Below are 20,123 nucleotides of genomic sequence, written 5' to 3' on the forward strand. Positions count from 1 at the left end.
AGGAGGGGACTGAGCACGCACCCCTGAGGGGCCCCTGTGTTGAGGATCCGCGTGGCGGATCTGTGGTTACCTACCCTTACCACTTGGGGGCGGCCCATCCGGAAGTCCAGGATCCAGTTGCAGAGGGAGGTGTTTAGTCCCAGGGTCTTTAGCTTATTGATGAGCTTTGAGGGCACAATGTTGATGAATGCTGAGCTGTAGTCAATGAATAGCATTCTCACATAAGTGTTCCTTTTGTCCAGGTGGGAAAGGGCAGTGTGGAGTGCAATAGAGATTGCATCATTTGTGGATCTGTTAGGGCGGTATGAAAATTGGAGTGGGTCTAGGGTTTCTGGGATAATAGGGTTGATGCGAGCCATGACTAGCCTTTCAAAGCACTTCATGGCTACAGACGTGGGTGCTACGGGTCGGTAGTCATTTAGGCAGGTTACCTTAGTGTTCTTGGGCACAAGGACTATGGTGGTCTGCTTAAAACATGTTGGTATTACAGACTCGGACAGGGAGAGGTTGAAAATGTCAGTGAAGACACTTGCCAGTTGGTCAGCGCATGCTCACAGTCCACGTCCTGGTAATCTGTCTGTGAATGTTGACCTGTTTAAAGGTCTTACTCACATTGGCTGAGGAGAGCGTGATCACACAGTCTGTATATCCTGTTTATCGTCTGGATATCCTGTTTATTGTCTGCATATCCTGTTTATCGTCTGTCTGTATATCCTTTCTATCATCTGTATATCCTGTTTATTGTCTGTATGTATATCATGTTTATCATCTGTATATCCTATTGTCTGTATATCCTGTTTATCATCAGTATATCCTGTTTATCGTCTGTCTGTATATCCTGTTTATCATCTGTCTGTATATCCTGTTTATCGTCTGCATATCCTGTTTATCATCTGTCTGTATATCCTGTTTATCGTCTGTCTGTATATCCTTTTTATCATCTGTATATCCTATTGTCTGTATATCCTGTATATCATCAGTATATCCTGTTTGTTGTCTGTCTGTATATCCTGTTTATCGTCTGTATATCCTATTTATCGTCTGGATATCCTGTTTATCGTCTGTATATCCTGTTTATTGTCTGTATATCCTCTTTTATCGTCTGTCTGTATATTCTGTTTATTGTGACAGCACCATTTCAACAAGTCAAATTCATATATGCAAATGTGTTTGCCAAATAAAGGTGATTCTGATCCGATAAAGTAAGTTTTGCTTTTCCGGATCATTCATTTTCTTCATCTAACACAGCCAGTGCTTTAAAGTTCCACAATCACATGTTGGCTATCTCAACCTTATAACCAATAAATATCCTAATAAGATTTGTACGTTTCTGTATGCATATTTATTCAGTCTATTGGGTGAAACCTTGTTTTATTAAAATGACATGAAACATCGAATATCTTATAAGATGTCTACGGGGTCATAATGAGATGTAGGRTATAATTAACGAGTAGGATACACTGATGTTCCAATTGGGATGACTCTGCTGGTTTCATGCCTCCTCTCCTTTCCCTAGTGTGGGTGGCAGCTCTGAGACGCTGGCGTTACAATATTAGCTGTCTGTGCGGGCGTGTGAGAGAGAACGGACGCACGCAAACCATTTGCACCTGCTCTGACGCCCTAACTCTAACATTATTATTCTTGAGAGGAACTGTTGTCAGGACTGGAGTGCATCTTTAACGAGAGGCGTAGCTATTCAGTTGTGCTCCCCGGAGAACAAATTTCCGCTTCCTGCTATGAAAAACATCGAACTTTTAACCTAATCGCATCAAATGTGGCTGCAGAACAGAAAAGCAAGCAAGAAGTAATGGAATTCTGTGTATGAAAGCGCAATTTAAAGCATCAGAGTGTGCTGAAAATATTGGTATGCACAAGTCGGGAAGCTGAATGAAAGGTATTTTTCTTCCACATCTATAACACCTTCAGTATGTCGGAGAGAGGGGGTCTCCCGCGGACTGGGGGCACACCATCTCCACATATMCAGCCGTCCAAGACAGTAACGATCTCCCCGAACCGTCCGGTTCAAATGAACCTGTATGCAACRTGGGAAATTGACCGCTCATCTCCAAGCTGTGTGCCCAGGTATGGCCGCCTAAAAACTATGGCTTGGCGTTTTGAAGTGCCCTGATAACATCTGATTCTGACAGTCAAGGTTTTCAATCGTAATCAGATGGCATTATTATAAAGAAGTTGCTACATAGTATCGGCTTCTGCGGTCAGATGTAGTCTAGGTATATACTGTTGAATCAGTGGGACGAAGTCACCTGTTTACCCACCACGAGAGAAGTTATGTAGACCTAGGTAGAATACAAGTTCAACAAATTAAGGAATTAATGAAAATAACATCAAATAATAATATTATTAAAGTTAAAATAACAGCCGAGGCCTATTTCTGTATTTGCTTTTGAATAATGCAACTTGCAGTGCTGCAATTTACTGTAAATATGAATATTCAGGTGACTTGCCTGGTAAAATAAAAATGACTGCAAAGTGTAGTAGTCACATTGATACAATTAGCCTGTAGTGGTAGGCTGCTGGTAGTGAATATTAGGGAGTGTCTTTAAAGGGGAAATCCTAAATTCAAACCATAACAAAGTGAACACCCCACCATTGTTTTGGAAAACAGTAGAGGGATGGGGCTCAAATMCATAGACCGCTATGGATGCAAGGACTTATCATCCATAAGAACAAAATTATAGGTTTAACTATGTTTTGAGGCTATACAGTGTTTGTTCACAATTACATTGTTTACAAACAATAGAATAAACAGGCTTATATTTTGGGTTCTGATAGAATATGACAGTTGAGATAAGCTCATGAGGCATTTAAGTTATATTCTTCAAGACAAGAATCAATGGGTATATACTGTGCAGTGCATTTGGAAAGTATTCAGACCCCTTGACTTTTTTCACATTTTGTTACGTTACAGCCTTATTCTAAAATTGATTTTTTTTTATTCCCTCATCAATCTACACACAATACCCCATAATGACATAGCAAACCATTTTTTTTTTGGAAATGTTTGCTAATTTTATTACAAAAAAATATTTAAAAAAATACCTTACTTACCAAAGTATTCAGACCCTTTGGTATGAGACTCGAAATTGAGCTCAGGTGCATCCTGTTTCCATTGATCATCCTTGAGATGTTTCTACAACTTGATTGGAGTCCACCTGTGGTAAATGTTATTGATTGGATATGATTTGGAAAGGCACACACCTGTCTATATAAGGTCCCTCCATTTGACAGTGCATGTCAGAGCAAAAACCAAGCCATGAGGTCGAAGGAAATGCTATACAGGATTGTGTCAAGGCATAGATCTGGAAAGGTACCAAAACATTTCTGCAGCATTGAAGGTCTCCAAGAACACAGTGGCCTCCATCATTCTTAAATGGAAGAAGTTCGGAACCACCTCAACTCTTCCTAGAGCTGGCCACCAGGCCAAACTGAGCAATCAGGGGAGAAGGGCCTTGGTCAGGGAGGTGACCAAGAACCCGATGGTCACTCCGACAGAGCTCCAGAGTTCCTCTGTGGAGATGGGAGAACCTTACAGAAGGACAACCATCTCTGCAGCACTCCACGAATCAGGACTTTATGGTAGAGTGGCCAGACAGATGCCACTCCTCAGTAAAAGGCACATGACACCCAGCTTGGAGTTTGCCAAAAGGCACCTAAAGGATTCTCAGACCATGAGAAACAAGATTCTCTGGTCGGATGAAACCAAGATTGAACTCTTTGGCCTGAATGCCAAGTGTCACGTCTGGAGGAAACCTGGCACCATCCCTACTGTGAAGTATGGTGGTGGCAGCATCATGCTGTGGGGATGTTTTTCAGCGGGAGGGACTGGGATACTAGTCAGGATAGAGGGAAAGATGGAGTTATGACCCTAAGCACACAGCCAAGACAACACAGGAGTGGCTTCGGGACAAGTCTCTGAATGTCCTTGAGTGGCCCAACCCGAGCCCGGACATCTCTGGAGAGACCTGAAAATAGCTGTGCAGCGACGCTCCCCATCCAACCTGACAGAACTTGAGAGGATCTGCAGAGAAGAATGGGAGAAACTCCCCAAATACAGTTGTCCAAGCTTCATACCCAAGAACACTTGAGGCTGTAATCGCTGCCAAATGTGCTTCAACAAAGTACTGAGTAAAGGGTCTGAATACTTATGTAAATGTGATTTAAACCTGTTTTTGCTTTGTCATTATGGGATATTGTGTGTAGATTGATGAGAGAAAAAAACTATTGAATCCATTTTAGAGTAAGGCTGTAACGTAACCAAATGTGGAAAAAGTCAAGGGGTCTGAATGKACTGTATATCATTGATTTAAAAGACTAGAAATGTATATAGAAATGGCAGATAGACCCTTTTTAAAGGAAGAGAACATTCAACTGTATAATGAAAAACAATGTTTGGAGGACCATGAAGAAGGAGTCCAAGATCGTAACTGACCAGGATGTTAAGGCTCCAAATCAACATATCCCTGAGCAGTTGGGCAGGCAGGGTGCCATACACAGCTGCTCCTAAACCCCACAGGAAGACAACATGCTGTCAGAATAAATAATTATACAGCACATACTGAGTAGAAGCAACATAAACGATTGGCTAATTATTACTTCTTCCTACATGTATACGCCTACAGACTGTTGCTAAGCAGGGCCTACTCGTCCATTACGACGTCTAACAGATTATTTAAATGTTACCAATGCTACAAATTTCTCTGATACTGCTTTTTGTCTTGTAGCAATAGAGAAGAGGGGGTAGGAGTGGGGGTAGTGTGTGGATTGTAGAAGGARCCCTCTGAAGGGTCAAGGCTGCCTGCGGGGTTGCTCTCTGGCAGGGAAAATGGAGAGAGGATGTGGGTGGATTTGAAGAAGAGCTGGATGAAAATGATCTGTTTCTCTTAAAGTGGTCCGTACACTCTGTATAGTATGTTGAAATGTTTTTCTTTTTTCATGTATAGAACCTTGAAGCTGGGCTTTTGGCCTTGACTTGATGCTGTGGTAACTCTTGTTTCCTCCCTCTTGTTCTGATTCTCAGTAAAGTCCTTATTTAAAGGAGAATGCACCTCATCATATGTTATCTATTTGTACAAATGCAATTAAGAAGGAGCCTGGGTGGCTTATAATCACTTTAGCTAGTTCTATTTAGCCTCCAGTGCCATGTCTTTGGCATGGTTTTTAGTAAATATATAAATTAATACCCAGACATCTCTTAACCAAATCAGCTGTTCACTGGTAACCCTCACCAGTCTCTCTGTATCTCTCTCTGTCTGTCTTTCTCGTCTGTCTGTCTCTCATCTATCTCTCTCTAATGTTTTAGTGAGTGGATAGGCCTGGGCTTGTAATGCATTTAAAATATAATTAGGGAGGAACAGCAGATCCTGTAAGGGTTTTGATGAAGGGTCAAAGCGTAGTCTATTTTTAACACAAGTCGCCCGCTCCTATTATCTAATCCCAATCTGTGTGAAGTCAGGTCAAGTGCTGCACCTAGGACCCAAGTTTAAAAAACACGTATCATTGTCAAAGACTAGACTGATACTTTCTTCCCTCATGTAGTTGGTTCAGACTAAACAGATAAATATGAATATCCCCTTTTCTCCAAACCCAGGCTCTTCACTGTTACCCTGAAGAAGCTGCTGATGCTTCAGGAGCTGGACAGAGACCTAACCTCTGTTGTCATTGCAGTCAAACTCCAGGTGACCCTKTTCACATTCCCCCTTTCCTTCCACAAAGTATACATAGATGTACAGTAGTAGGATGTTTTGCAGAAGTACTTTCTTTAGTGTTTATAACTCTACACAAGTGACTAGTCAGAACTTGTTGATCCATGGGTAATATATGCAGGAGATGTATAACGTGTGTGGAATATCCTCTTAGGGATCAAAGCGCATTTTACGTTCCAATGAGATCCTTTTGGCATCGGCTGGACTTACTGAGACTGATCTTCAGCTGACGTTCTCCTTGCAAGTGAGTTACCCTGGGGGTTTTGCACAGACGGTTATGCAAATGGTGTGTGGACGAGAGGGAGATGCTTTTTAAAATTTCCAAAGACTATATTTCCAGTGCCTCTGATTCTGTCAACCTCACCATCTTTACTTCCTCCAGTATCCACATTTTTTGAAACGAGATGCCAACAGACTGCAGATCATGTTGCAGAGGAGGAAGAGGTACAAGAACCGCACCATTCTGGGCTATAAGACCCTGGCTCTGGGCCTCATCAACATGGCAGAGGCAAGAGGGCTTCACCCCAGCATGATTACGATCATTGAGGCTTTTGTTTGTATAAAACGCCATCCTGCATCTACGCTACTGTCTCTCTTTTGTCTCCTGTCGTTTCTCTCTCCCCCTCTTTTGTAATTGTTACCCCCCCATTGTCTCTCTCTCTTCTCCCCCTACCTCGTCCCCAGGTGATGCAGCATCCAAGTGAGGGAGCCCGTGTGTTGGCTCTCCACACCACAGTGAAGGACACGGCTGTGACTGTGGCTGAGATGAGGGTCTACTCGCTCTCCAGCCAGCCCATCGACCACGAGGTGTCCAAGGCCAAACTGTCAGGTAAGGGAGACCCAAAGAGAGCATAGGGGACAAACTGTAGGGAAGTAAGGCCTTCAACATGGACCCAGAAAGGTTTTTAACAATGGGCAATGTGCTTGTATAGAATTGTTTGTAAGTATCCACAATGTCAGTGTATTGAACAGTTCAACATGTAGATACCAGTACCACACCATGGTAGCTCAAGTGGAATCATCAATCAGCCACTGCCTTACTCACGTAACACCAGGTTTAACCAATCCAATCAGCCACTGCCTTACTCCGTAACACCAGGTTTAACCATCCAATCAGCCACTGCCTTACTCACGTAACACCAAGTTTAACCATCCAATCAGCCATTGCCTTACTCACGTAACACCAGTTTAACCATCCAATCAGCCACTGCCTTACTCACGTAACACCAGGTTTAACCATCCAATCAGCCACTGCCTTACTCATGTAACACCAGGTTTACCATCCAATCAGCCACTGCCTTACTCACGTAACACCAGGTTTACCATCCAATCAGCCACTGCTTACTCACGTAAACCCCCAGTTTAAACACTCCCATCAGCCACTAGCCTTACTCACGTAACACCAGTTTAACCATCCAATCAGCCACTGCCTTACTCACGTAACACCAGTTTAACCATCCAATCAGCCACTGCCTTACTCACGTAACACCAGGTTTAAAACACATCCAATACGCACTGCCTTACTCACGTAACACCAGGTTTAACCATCCAATCAGCCACTGCCTTACTCACGTAACACCAGGTTTAACCATCCAATCAGCCACTGCCTTACCACGTAACACCAGGTTTAACCATCCAATCAGCCACTGCCTTACTCACGTAACACCAGGTTTAACCATCCAATCAGCCACTGCCTTACTCACGTAACACCGAGTTTAACCATACATCAGCACTGACTTACTCCCGTAACACCAGGTTTAACCATCCAATCAGCCACTGACTTACTCCGTTAACACCAGGTTTTACATATATTTCTCATAATAATGTAATTCACGTTCCCTCCCCCTCATCCTTTTTCTCCTCCCCCTTCTTCCTCTCCCCCTCCCCCTCATCTCCTTATCCTACACATTACGTATCTCTTCTCTGGCTCCCTGTAACTCACAGACCGCTCCCCTGACATTGACAACTARTCYGAGGAAGAGGAAGAGAGCTATTCATCAGAGCAGGACGGGAGTGATGACCCTGCTCACATCCAGGTGAGGAGGAGGGAGAGGAGGGGGGACGGGTTTGGATGTGGTGTCTATCCAGTTTGACCACTAAGTTGATCCTCCCTCTGTTTCAGTATCTGTTCGAAGAAGATGACATGAGGAAGAAGAAGCACAGACGCAAACTCACCTCTGCAGCCTCCATCACCAGAGGTCATGTAAGCATTAAGTCTACTGATCTGTCGGTCTCTGCTGTTGTGACTACCTGGCACTCTTCTAGTCACACCGTTTCATATCTACGTGTTCCTTTAACCCGGCAGCCCAACATCAAGCAGAAGTTTGTGGCCTTGTTGAAGAGGTTTAAAGTGTCTGATGAGGTGGACTTTGGCCTGAAGAACGTGTCCCAAGAGCACATCCGTGATGTGGAGGAGGACTTGGATGAGCTCTATGACAGTCTAGAGATGTACAACCACAGTGACAGCGGCCCAGAGATGGAGGAGACGGACAGCATCCTCAGCACACCCAAACCCAAGCTCAGGTCATGATACACTGGACTTATCTGTAGCTAACACATGTATGTTCTCACAAACATCCACCTAACAGAACTCTGGTGACCTCTACTCTCTCTGACCGTCCAGGCCCTTCTTTGAGGGCATATCCCAGTCCAGCRCGCAGACCGAGTTTGGCAGTCTGAACAGCAGGTGCAGTCTGCCCAAAGACACCCTGAGCCCAGTGAGTACAGTTGGAGCAGAGTACAGTTGGAGCAAGAGTACAGTTGGAGCAGAGAGTAATGAGCAGAGTTGGAGCGCGAGGGTAGAGCACAGGGGAGTAGAGCACAGGTGGAGTAGAGCACAGGGGAAGTTAGAGCACAGGTGGAGTAGAGCACAGGTGGAGTAGAGCACAGGTGAGTAGAGCACAGGTGAGTAGAGCACAGGTGAGTAGCACAGGTGGAGAGAGCACGGAGGGAGTAAGAGCACAGGTGGAGTAGAGCACAGGTGGAGTAGAGCACAGGTGGAGCGCAGAGTAAGAGTACAGTTGGAGCGCAGAGTACGAGTACAGTTGGAGCGTAGAGTACGAGTACAGGTAGAGTTGAGCGGAGTACAGTTAGCTGGTCATTTAAGTCCACTCACATTGACCACTGTTTTCCTGCTGTCTGACCACTGTTTTCCTGCTGTCTGACCACTGTTTTCTTGCTGTCTGACCACTGTTTTCCTGCTGTCTGACCACTGTTTTCTTGCTGTCTGACCACTGTTTTCCTGCTGTCTGACTTGCAGCAAGGAGATCAGCCCCAATCAGGCAAGATGAACCGCACTCGCTCCCGCAACCTGGATGACTCTAAGACAGACACCCAGGTGAGACCCTCCAACTCCCCACACACACTCTTTTTCTCTGCTCTCTTATTCTCCCTCTCTCATTGGTGTCCTGTGCATTTCAGTGTTATGTGTTGCTGGCTGTCTGGCTGTCTGGCTGTCTGTCTGTCTATTGGTTGTCTGTCTGTCTATTGGTTGTCTGTCTGGCTATCTGTTGTAGTGATGTGCAGTTCGCAAACTACTCTTTTTATTTTTTTTTATTTTTTTTTACCGGACTCTAGTCATGATTTGTTTTTTTGGAGTGACTTTCATTATAGTAGTTAGTTTGATTTTCTAGTCGTACAGCAGGGTTAATACACGCTCCTCCGGCAGCGGCTCCAGAGACCTGCTCCTACCACCAGCTGTCTGTCATAGATGCACAGAAAAAGAGATCATGAGCATAGAGAAGAAAAATCCATGTTTAGAACTGATCATTGATCGCATGGTGCAAGAATGACTTCAAAGAATTGATTATTGAATGTTGTGATGGACACAGCTTTGTAAAARCGAAACATACACATCCTCTGCTCAACGAGAACGTGAGAACAAATCTTTTGGGGGGCTGCAATTTGCATTCCACCAAGAGTCTAGACCTTGTTTTAAATGCATCTAGAAATAATCTGATCTGAATGCCTTACAATCAACAAATGTACATTGTTTAAAGTCTCCGTCACAAATGACAGCTCCAATAAAGCCCCCTATGGTGAACAACATGTGAACGAGAGGCTCGTAGTTCATCGTTCGCCGGTAGGGGTCCTGCATGCTCTGGATGTTAATGACTCAAATGAACGAAATTAGTCGAAAGATTTGTTCTTTTGACTGAATGAGTCGAAAAGACCTGAGTCAGTAAAGAGCTMAACTTCCCATCACTAGTCTTTTGGTTTGTTTAGGAGTTGATTGATCCGAAGGGGTTACTGGAGACAACAGCCTGCATCACTGTCTCTGTCCCAGAGAAGCTACCCAGGACCCCGACGAGGGAACTGAGGAGCAGCAACAGTGAGAGCCACACCACCATGCTCTCCCCCAGGTCAGTCTAAAAGCTTCCACATGCTTTGGTTCGCTAGCGCCTAAAACCGAACGAGTGTGCTCGCATACTCCCTTAAAAGACCTTTGCTTGAAAAATTTGAAAATAGTGTCAATAGTACTGTTTGTCCATCTGTCATTCATTTTGGAGTTTTTGCAGAGGAGATCGTAGTCGCACAATTTWACATCTAACTAAGATGTTTGGTGCAGTAGTTCTTAATGAAAAAATMTGCATGAAAACGAGTRGTCTCGAGTTGAATGACAACAAAGACTTTATTGAAGAATCCCTACTGTTGACCAATGACCGACGGAGGGGCGTCGACTTTGGTTACTGAAAAAACCCTTGCTGGAGACCAAAACAAACAAAAACGTCACAAAATGTCATCTTAATATATGCACCAAACTGTTCCAAACTGTTTTGGATGGGAAGCATGTGGAGAGACACACACACACACACACACACACACACACACACACACACACACTACCTGTCAGTGCCATACATGCACTCCACACTTTCTGTTATAGTGTCTGTGTGGGAACTGACTGTGTGTGTCTGTGTTCCAGGTTGGATGATGGGCACACACCCAGGCAGAGACGTGGGACGCCAATGAAGGAGAGGCGAGCGCTGTCCAAACCACTGAGCGAACGCACCAACAGCTCTGACAGCGAGAGGTCACCAGAGCTCAGCCGCACCCCACAGGTGACCCCTAACCAGAGCCAGTCCACTAGTCCGTACCCATACTCACCCTGGAGCTAAGTCTTTAAATGGGGATTCTCTGTTTGCAGGGGAGATCCTGACTGGTAGTGATTCTGTTGTGTTGATCTATTTTATTGAAGGATGTYTGCGCTCAGTATTTGACTGGCGAACGTGTGTGTGTGTGTTGGTAGGTGCCCAGGAAGGCTGTGTATGACCAGCTGAATCAGGTCTTCTCCTCAGACACTGCCCTCCCAGACAGCCTGGTCCTGGTCAACACCAGTGATTGGCAGGGACAGGTARTCTCCATTCACTCCTTAATTTCTATCTTCAGCATTGTCCCTCACTTCTCCACTCCCTGTGGACATATTTACTTGCACATGTGTGTTAATCTGTGTCTGTATGTTTGTGTCCTCTGGTAAACGTGTGCAGTATGTGTCCGAGGTGCTACTGGCCCAGAAGCAGCCAGTAGTGTGTACCTGCTGTGGGGTGGAAATTCAGGCTGTCCTCACCACCCTCCTCACACGCATCCAGAAGTTGTGAGTAGCCAAAGAATCAATACCCGCCGGTTCAATTTGGACACACTTTGTGTGTGTTGAATTCATTGTGTAGTAATGGTGACCTATGATGAYCCTCTTCTATACATGTGCTCCAGTAACCTGACCCTTTTCTGCAGCTGTAACTGTAACTCGTCCACGCCGCCGCCGGTCAAGGTGGTGGTGGCAGGGGGACAGAGCTACCTGGGGGCCATCCTACACTTCTTTGTCAGTCAGCTGGCCAACAAAACATCTGATTGGCTCAGCCTCATCCACTTCCTGGTTGTCCCCCTGGGTAAGAGAGAGAGACGTGTTCATCTCCTGAGAGGAGCAATATATACCATTTAACACACTGCTTGGGTGTAGAAGATATACAATGTGACTGCTGTGAGACACCGTATGGTACATATCTAGAGTTATGTTTATGTAATGCTTATTTATAAGCCTATTCAGCTGACGCATAAACAAAGATTTACAAAAACACCCACTCTCATGTTCTGATAACTCCTCCTGACAGTGAGTTGCTTCACTCATTCTGCAGCTGAAGCACAGTAGAGTGGGCTGCTCAGTGCTGCGAGGGTTGGGTGTATGAACCGTGACTCACTGTGTGGCTACCTCTACTCTGCCTCCAGGCTGTCACCCTGTAGCCAAGCACCTGGCCTCCCTGGACKCTCGCTACAGCTCTGTGTTCCTGGACAATGCCTGGAAAGATCTGTTCAGCGGCCTGGAGCCCCCTCACTCCAGTAAATCTCTCTCTCTCTGCACAGCACTTGTACTACTGAGCTGGTAGTATTCAAGCATGTGCCTTTGGGAACGTGATCAACATATAAATTAGACTAGAAAACAAGTGCAAGCTGCCCCATATCTTCTTTAGCTTGGGGACAGTTGAGATCCAGTCAGGCTTGCTCTCCCTGCAGATTYACTCAGCCTTACTGTCTGTTCCCCTCCCGTCGGCTCCAGCTGCAGACGGAGTGGACGTGGCAGGAAGGATCAGCCAGTACATCAGCAGCGTCTCTGTCACACACCAGTTGCCTATCGCTGAGGCCATGCTCACCTGCGAGTACAAGAGGTGGGAGGACTGTCCTGCGTATTTATATGACCTTAATGTTAACCAGGAAGAACATATTTTATTGGCCATTATTTTCACCCTACCAGATATGACGAAGACTCTTACCAGAAGTTTGTTCCCTTCGTTGGGGTAAGTAAATCAGTACTGATGGTTTTCATCGATACTGATGTTGAGACAGTCTATTTGGCAAATAATGCCTGTAGCCTGAATTTTTATTTAAGCAATGTAAAGCAACAGATAAGGGATATCCAAACTATTCCCAAGTTATCCCTGGAGTGTTAGGCTGATACTAACTAACTGGTCCCTGTGTGTGAGACAGGTGGTGAAAGTAGGGTTGATTGAACCGACTCTGGCGTATTCAGGTGGGTTCATATTTCTGGACTACCTATTTAAGTAATAAGGCCTGAGGGCCAATATACCACAGCTAAGGGCTGTTCTTACACACAACACAATGCGTCGTCCCTGGATACAGTCCTTAGCCGTGGTATATTGGCCATATACCACAAACCCCRGAGGTGCCTTAATGCTATTATAAACTGGTTACCAGCGTAATTAGAGCAGTAAAAATAAATGTTTGTGATACCCGTAGTCTGATATACCAAGGCTGTCAGCCAATCAGTACTCAGGGCTCGAACCACCCAGTTTATAATGTCTGGTAATGTTTAACTTTCTCTCCCCAGACTGTCCCTGGGCAGTTTTAAGGACCGTGTTGATTTGGGCCTACAGGTGGAGACACTGAGGAGGCTGTTAGTGTTAGCTTGGCTGTTCCCTCCACCTCCCCACAATCTCATGGATCTCCCACAGGGATGCCCAGAGAGGCTGTAACCCCACCCCCATCTCCCTCCCTGAGCAGCGGACTGGTGTAAGACAACCACAGCGTACAACAGTCAGACATGAACAGTACCATCCCTGCAGTTAAACCCACGTTTTTAGTACATTGTTGAACAAGAGTTGTTTCTTACACTCTCTGCCTCTCGCTCTCTCTCCCAGGAGCCCTAATATGTCCCATGGGGTGGACACCATTGGGCTGACGGTGGATTATTGGGTAGCAACATGCTCAGAGCGGAAGAAGGATGGGGAGCGGTGTGACAAGGGCTCCAAGAACACGCTGAAGAGTGCCTTCTGCTCCCTACAGGTCAGCAGGCTGCCAGGAGGGGGCTCCACTGAGAACCATCCCCAGGCCAACACCATGGCCATGACCATGGTCACCAAGGAGAAGAACAAGAAAGGTCAGGAGAACGGCTGGACTAGGAGTAGGGAAATAGCGGTCTGTCCACCACATGCAGTTTGTCCAAATTAAATTTTATTTGTCACAAACACATGGTTAGCAGATGTTAATGCGAGTGTRGCGAAATGCTTGTGCTTCTAGTTCCGACAATGCAGTAATAACCAACGAGTAATCTAACCTAACAATTTCACAACAACTACCTTATACACACAAGTGTAAAGGGATGAAGAATATGTACATAAAAATATATGAATGAGTGATGGTACAGAACGGCATAGGCAAGATGCAGTAGATGGTATCGAGTACAGTATATACATATGAGATGAGTAATGTCGGGTATGGTAAACATTATATTAAGTGGCATTGTTTAAAGTGGCTAGTGATACATTTTTTACATACATTTTTCATTATTAAAGTGGCTGGAGTTGAGTCAGTATGTTGGCAGCAGCCACTCAATGTTAGTGGTGGCTGTTTAACAGTCTGATGGCCTTAAGATAGAAGCGTTTTCAGTCTCTCGGTCCCTGCTTTGATGCACCTGTACTGACTCGCTTCTGGATGAATGCGGGGTGAACAGGCAGTGGCTCGGGTGGTTGTTGTCCTTGATGATCTTTATGGCCTTCCTGTGACATCGGGTGGTGTAGGTGTCCTGGAGAGCAGGTAGTTTGCCCCCGGTGATGCGTTGTGCAGACCTCACTACCCTCTGGGGAGCCTTGCGGTTGTGGGCGAGCAGTTGCCGTACCAGGCGGTGATACAGCCCGACAGGATGCTCTCGATTGTGCATCTGTAAAAGTTTGTGTGCTTTTGGTGACAAGCCGAATTTCTTCAGCCTCCTGAGGTTGAAGAGGCGCTGCTGGCGCCGCCTTCACCACGCTGTCTGTGTGGGTGGCCAATCCAGTTTGTCCGTGATGTGTACGCCGAGGAACTTAACTTACTACCCTCTCCACTACTGTCCGTCGATGTGGATAGGGGGGTGCTCCCTCTGCTGTTTCCTGAAGTCCACGATCATCTCCTTTGTTTTGTTGACGTTGAGTGTGAGATTATTTTCCTGACACCACACTCCGAGGGCCCTCACTCCTCCCTGTAGGCCGTCTCGTCGTTTGTGGTAATCAAGCCTACCACTGTAGTGTCGTCTGCAAACTTGATGATTGAGTTGGAGGCGTGCATGGCCACGCAGTCATGGGTGAACAGGGAGTACAGGAGAGGGCTCAGAACGCACCCTTGTGGGGCCCCAGTGTTGAGGATCAGCGGGGTGGAGATGTTGTTACCTACCTCACCACCTGGCGGCCCGTCAGGAAGTCCAGTACCCAATTGCACAGGGCGGGGTCGAAACCCAGGGTTTCAGGCTTGATGACAGGTTTGGAGGGTACTATGGTGTTAAATGCTAAGCTGTAGTCGATGAATAGCATTCTCACATAGGTATTCCTCTTGTCCAGATGGGTTAGGGCAGTGTGATGGCGATTGCGTCGTCTGTGGACATATTGGGGCAGTAAGCAAATTGGAGTGGGTCTAGGGTGTCAGGTAGGGTGAAGGTGATATAGTCCTTGACTAGTCWCTCAAAGCACTTCATGATGACGGAAGTGAGTGCTACGGGGCGGTAGTCGTTTAGCTCAGTTACCTTAGCTTTCTTGGGAACAGGAACAATGGTGGCCCTCTTGAAACATGTGGGAACAGCAGACTGGGATAAGGGTTGATTGAATATGTCCGTAAACACACCAGCACCTTATGTAGTGTAGAAAATGTAATAACTAACTACAATGAGAATCTTGCAATTGATACATGCTGTTAAGTGTTTTGGTTTGACCCCCTCTCCCCCCCCTCTCTCTGTGTTAATCTCTTCCATATCCAGTCTCCACCATATTCCTGGGCAAGAAGCCCAAAGAGAGGGATGTAGATTGTAAAAGCCAGGTGGTTGAGGGCATCACCAGACTCATCTGTTCTACCAAGCAGCAGCAGACAAGCCTAAAAGGTACGCTGAACCCGTCTAGGGTCAGCTTCAATATGATTGGTTGTTTTTAGGTGCTTGTAGATGGGAGTCGTGGAACTATTGGTTATTTTTCAGTGTCTGTTGACGGTGTGGAGTGGACTGATGTCAAGTTCTTCCAGCTGGCTGCCCAGTGGCCCACCCATGTGAAGTACCTGCCAGTGGGGCTGTTTGGCTACAACAAGACCGCCACCTAGAGGCCAACCCAGACAAGACCGCCACCTAGAGGCCAGACACTTATTCTTCCTGGACATCATATTATCAGCTGTCTAAACTGGAGGGCACTGGACAGAAAGCCATTGAATAAGGATTATTGTTACATGACCAAGGAGAGTTGTTACATGATGACATGAATTGACGCCACTAAGAAGAGGCCATAATCTGTTATGTATTTGATGCTGGAGGGATGAGGAGTTTCTCTTCTTCTTCTTGCCATGATCCTAATAGTTGGACCTGTTTTCAGAAAGCCTTACTTTCTACATTGATTCATAATTCTTCTGTGAGATACTGATACTTTTTTGTGTGTGTGTGTGTGGCACAAGCGTGTGTGTGAGCACCCCAAACTCTTGTGAAGTTATGTGCATATAGGCATGGGTTGTCATAGAAACAAACACTTAAAACACTACAGAAATCTAAAATATTTTGTCTACTTCAAAGCTTGTGGTGGTCAAACACGTATTTTTATAATGGTACATGTAGTGTGAGCACTGCAGATGTCCTTTTGTTACTGATATACTTGAAATGAAGCTTCGGTGTCGTCCATCATTTTGAGGTAATCTTTAAAAAATATTGACATGTCCTTTTGACCTGAAGAAATAAATTATCACGACTTATACACTTGTTTTCCTATTGTTTCTTGGACTAATGGATTATTGTTTAACGATGACTCATTGTTAGAGATGGAAGAGTGTCTAGTCATTTAAAGCGTAAAAGATGGAAACTTGCAAGGAGTTCAAGACAAGGAATTATGACTAATCACATCAATAAATCAAATGCATCCCTGTATCTACTAGTCGAAAATGTGTCTGATGACAAGTGGGTCTTACTTACACTGTGGGTCGAGGACACGGATGGGGTCGGATGATATCTTCAGAGCCAAACACCTCATGCTCTTGTTGAAGCCTTGCACCAGAGGCAATCCCATGACCTTTCCTTTCCACGTTATCTTCAGAAGACTGAGGGGGTGGGCTCGTTTTTATATTTTATTTTWATTTTTAAACCGGTAAGCTGTTGTACCAAAGATTCAAACTACCGCCAAGGATCAATGTCAAGTATCTGTTAAAGAGGAATGAGTACTGCAAAAGAGGTAGAGAAGTGTGTACGATGCATGGGTTGGGAAAATGGAAGCTATTGTATAGGTGGGAGATTATGGGCAAGCATAGAATGACCGCAACTAACAATAAGGACATCAACTCAGAACCAGGAGAACAGTTGTGCTCAAACACTTTATTCAGTTGAGATGCCTATCACTAGATAGGCATCTCCATCTCCATTTCTCCAGCTTTCTGCTCCTCACAACCAGAAAATATATTCCACATGCTACTTGGCATGCAAATGACACTAACGTGATGGATTGAGCTTTATCTCATTGTCCCTCTATATCCCATATGTTCTAATTCGGTAATGTTCTAATGGATGCTGAACCTCTCAACTTACACCCTCTCCTACAGCCTGCTCTATTCTTCTCCACAGTTGGACTTGACCAGTGGAGGAAGAACAATATCTAATGTAGTACTTCATCATTTATTCTCCTCTAGCTTCAGTCCCCCCCCACACGCTGTCTTGGCCAGAACACACTAATACATTAATTTATTCTCCTCTAGCTAGCCTCAGTTCCCCCCACGCTGTCTTGGCCAGAACACACTAATACAGTTAATTTATTCTCCTCTAGCTCAGTTGCCCCCCAACGCTGGTCTTGGCCAGAAACCACTTAATACATAATTTAATTCCCTCTAGCTAGCCCTCAGTTCCCCCCACGCTGTCTTGGCCAAGAACACAATATACATTAATTTATTCTCCTCTAGCTAGCCTCAGTCCCCCCACGCTGTCTTGGCCACAGACACACTAATACATTAATTTATTCTCCTCTAGCTAGCCTCAGTTCCCCACGCTGTCTTGGCCAGAACACACTATACATTAATTTATTCTCCTCTAGCTAGCCCTTCATTCCCCCACGCTGTCTTGCCAGAACACACTAATACATTATTTATCTCCTCTAGCTAGCCTCAGTTCCCCACACGCTGTCTTGGCCAGAACACACTAATACATTAATTTTATTCTCCTCTAGCTAGCCTCAGTTCTCCCCCACGACTGTCTTGGCCAGAACACACTAATACATTCCGGACGATACCCCAAGATACTTTACATCTGCAAGTAGTGAAATTTGATGTAGTGACTTGACCCCAAAACCTGACATTTTACAGCGATGATCACACAGCTCAGTAGACAAGAGAGTTGGGTGGAACTAGTGACATAAAATAGATGGCATCTGCAACATTCACAATTAGCAACATCTGACACCAAATTCCTTCCCCAAGTACTTTATTTTCTTTTTCCAAAACAAAAGTCGCCTGAGTGGGTATGAGAGGTAGGCTTTGCTCCTTGTGCCCTAGTCAATGAGAATAAAAAGCACTTTTTAAACTTCCTGATACGACTTTAGTTTAACTACTCTCAGTGTAGTGGAACTAGTGACCTTGTTTGACCTTATTGGGTGAAACATTGCAAATCAAACTGCAGACAGTGATGCATATAAACTCAGCAAAAAAATAAACGTCCCTTTTTCAGGACCCTGTCTTTCAAAGATAATTTGTAAAAATCCAAATAACTTCACAGATCTTCATTGTAAAGGGTTTAAACACTGTTTCCCATGCTTGTTTAATGAACCACAAACAATTAATGAATATGCACCTGTGGAACGGTCGTTAAGACACTAACAGCTTACAGACGGTAGGCAATTAAGGTCACAGAAAACTTAGGATACTAAAGAGGCCTTTCTACTGACTCTGAAAAACACCAAAAGAAAGATGTCCAGGGTTCCTGCTCATCTGCGTGTACGTGCATTAGGCATTCTGCAAGGAGGCATGAGGACTGCAGATGTGGCCAGGGCAATAAATTGAAATGTCCGTACTGTGAGACGCCTAAGACAGTGCTACAGGGAGACAGGYCGGACAYCTGACTGTCCTCGCAGTGGCAGACCACATGTAACAACACCTGCACAGGATCGGTACATCCGAACCTCACACCTGTGGGACAGGTACAAGATGACAACAACTGCCTGAGTTCCACAATCCCTCCATCAGTGCTCAGACTGTCCGCAATAGGTTGAGAGAGGCGGGACTGAGGACTTGTAGGCCTGTTGTAAGGCAGGTCCTCACCAGACATCACCGGCAACAACGTCGCCTATGGGCACAAACTCACCGTCGCTGGKCCAGACAGGACTGGCAAAAAGTGCTCTTCACTGACGAGTCGCAGTTTTGTCTCACCAGGGGTGATGGTCGGATTCGCGTTTATCTTCAAAGGAATGAGCGTTACACCGAGGCCTGTACTCTGGAGTGGGATCGATTTGGAGGTGGAGGGTCCGTCATGGTCTGGGGCGGTGTGTCACAGCATCATCGGACTGAGCTTGTTGTCATTGCAGGCAATCTTAACGCTGTGCATTACAGGGAAGACATCTTCCTCCCTCATGTGTTACCCTTTCTGCAGGCTCATCCTGACATGACCCTCCAGCATGACAATGACACCAGCCATATTGCTCATTCTGTGCATGATTTCCTGRAAGACAGGAATGTCAGTGTTCTGCATCTCAACCCCATTGAGCACATCTGGGACCTATTGGATCGGAGGSTGAGGGCTAGTGCCATTCCCCCCAGAAATGTCTGGGACCTTGTAGGTGCCTTGGTGGAAGAGTGGGGTAACATCTCACAACAAGAACTGGCAAATCTGGTGCAGTCCATGAGGAGATGCACTGCATTCCTGTGACCGACGGAGTTTACAGAAGAATAAGTGCAATAATGGTTCCGCTCAACTCACCTTGTCGGAGGCCATGACCTGGTCGACGGTGTCTGTCTCGGCTGTTCGCGGTCATGACTGGTCGACGTGTCTGTCTCGGCTGTCTCGCGGTCATGACCTGGTCGACGGTGTCTGTCTCGGCTGTCTCGCGGGTCATGACCTGGTCGACGGTGTCTGTCTCGGCTGTCTGCGGGTCATGACCTGGTCGACGGTGTCTGTCTCGGCTGTCTCGCGGGTCATGAACCTGGTCGACACGTGTCTGTCTCGGCTGTCTCGCGGGTCATGACTGGTCGACGGTGTCTGTCTCGGCTGTCTCGCGGGTCATACCTGGTCGACGGTGTCTGTCTCGGCTGTCTCGCGGGGTCATGAAGTCGATGAAGGCCTGGAAGGTGACCACGCCTGTGTGTTGGAATCCACCAGGGTCATGATGCAGGCAAACTCCACCTCACCCTGGGGCCACACATAGACAAGACAGAGACCGAGAAGGAAGGGTTATTTGAGTACAACAAATAATGACTCACACC

At 45.8% G+C, this 20,123-nt stretch overlaps 2 pseudogenes; one reads left to right on the forward strand and one right to left on the reverse strand.

Moving 5' to 3' along the window:
• The first annotated feature begins 1,649 nt into the window (after window positions 1–1,649).
• Window positions 1,650–16,190, forward strand: LOC111964349 (phosphofurin acidic cluster sorting protein 1-like; annotated as a pseudogene).
• Window positions 16,191–19,698: 3,508 nt separating this feature from the next.
• The window catches only part of LOC111963724 (alpha-actinin-3-like), a 27,668-nt pseudogene continuing 27,243 nt past the window's right edge, over window positions 19,699–20,123 (reverse strand).

Source organism: Salvelinus sp. IW2-2015, linkage group LG5 (assembly GCF_002910315.2).
Source record: "Salvelinus sp. IW2-2015 linkage group LG5, ASM291031v2, whole genome shotgun sequence".
Taxonomy (NCBI): Eukaryota; Metazoa; Chordata; class Actinopteri; order Salmoniformes; family Salmonidae; genus Salvelinus; species Salvelinus sp. IW2-2015.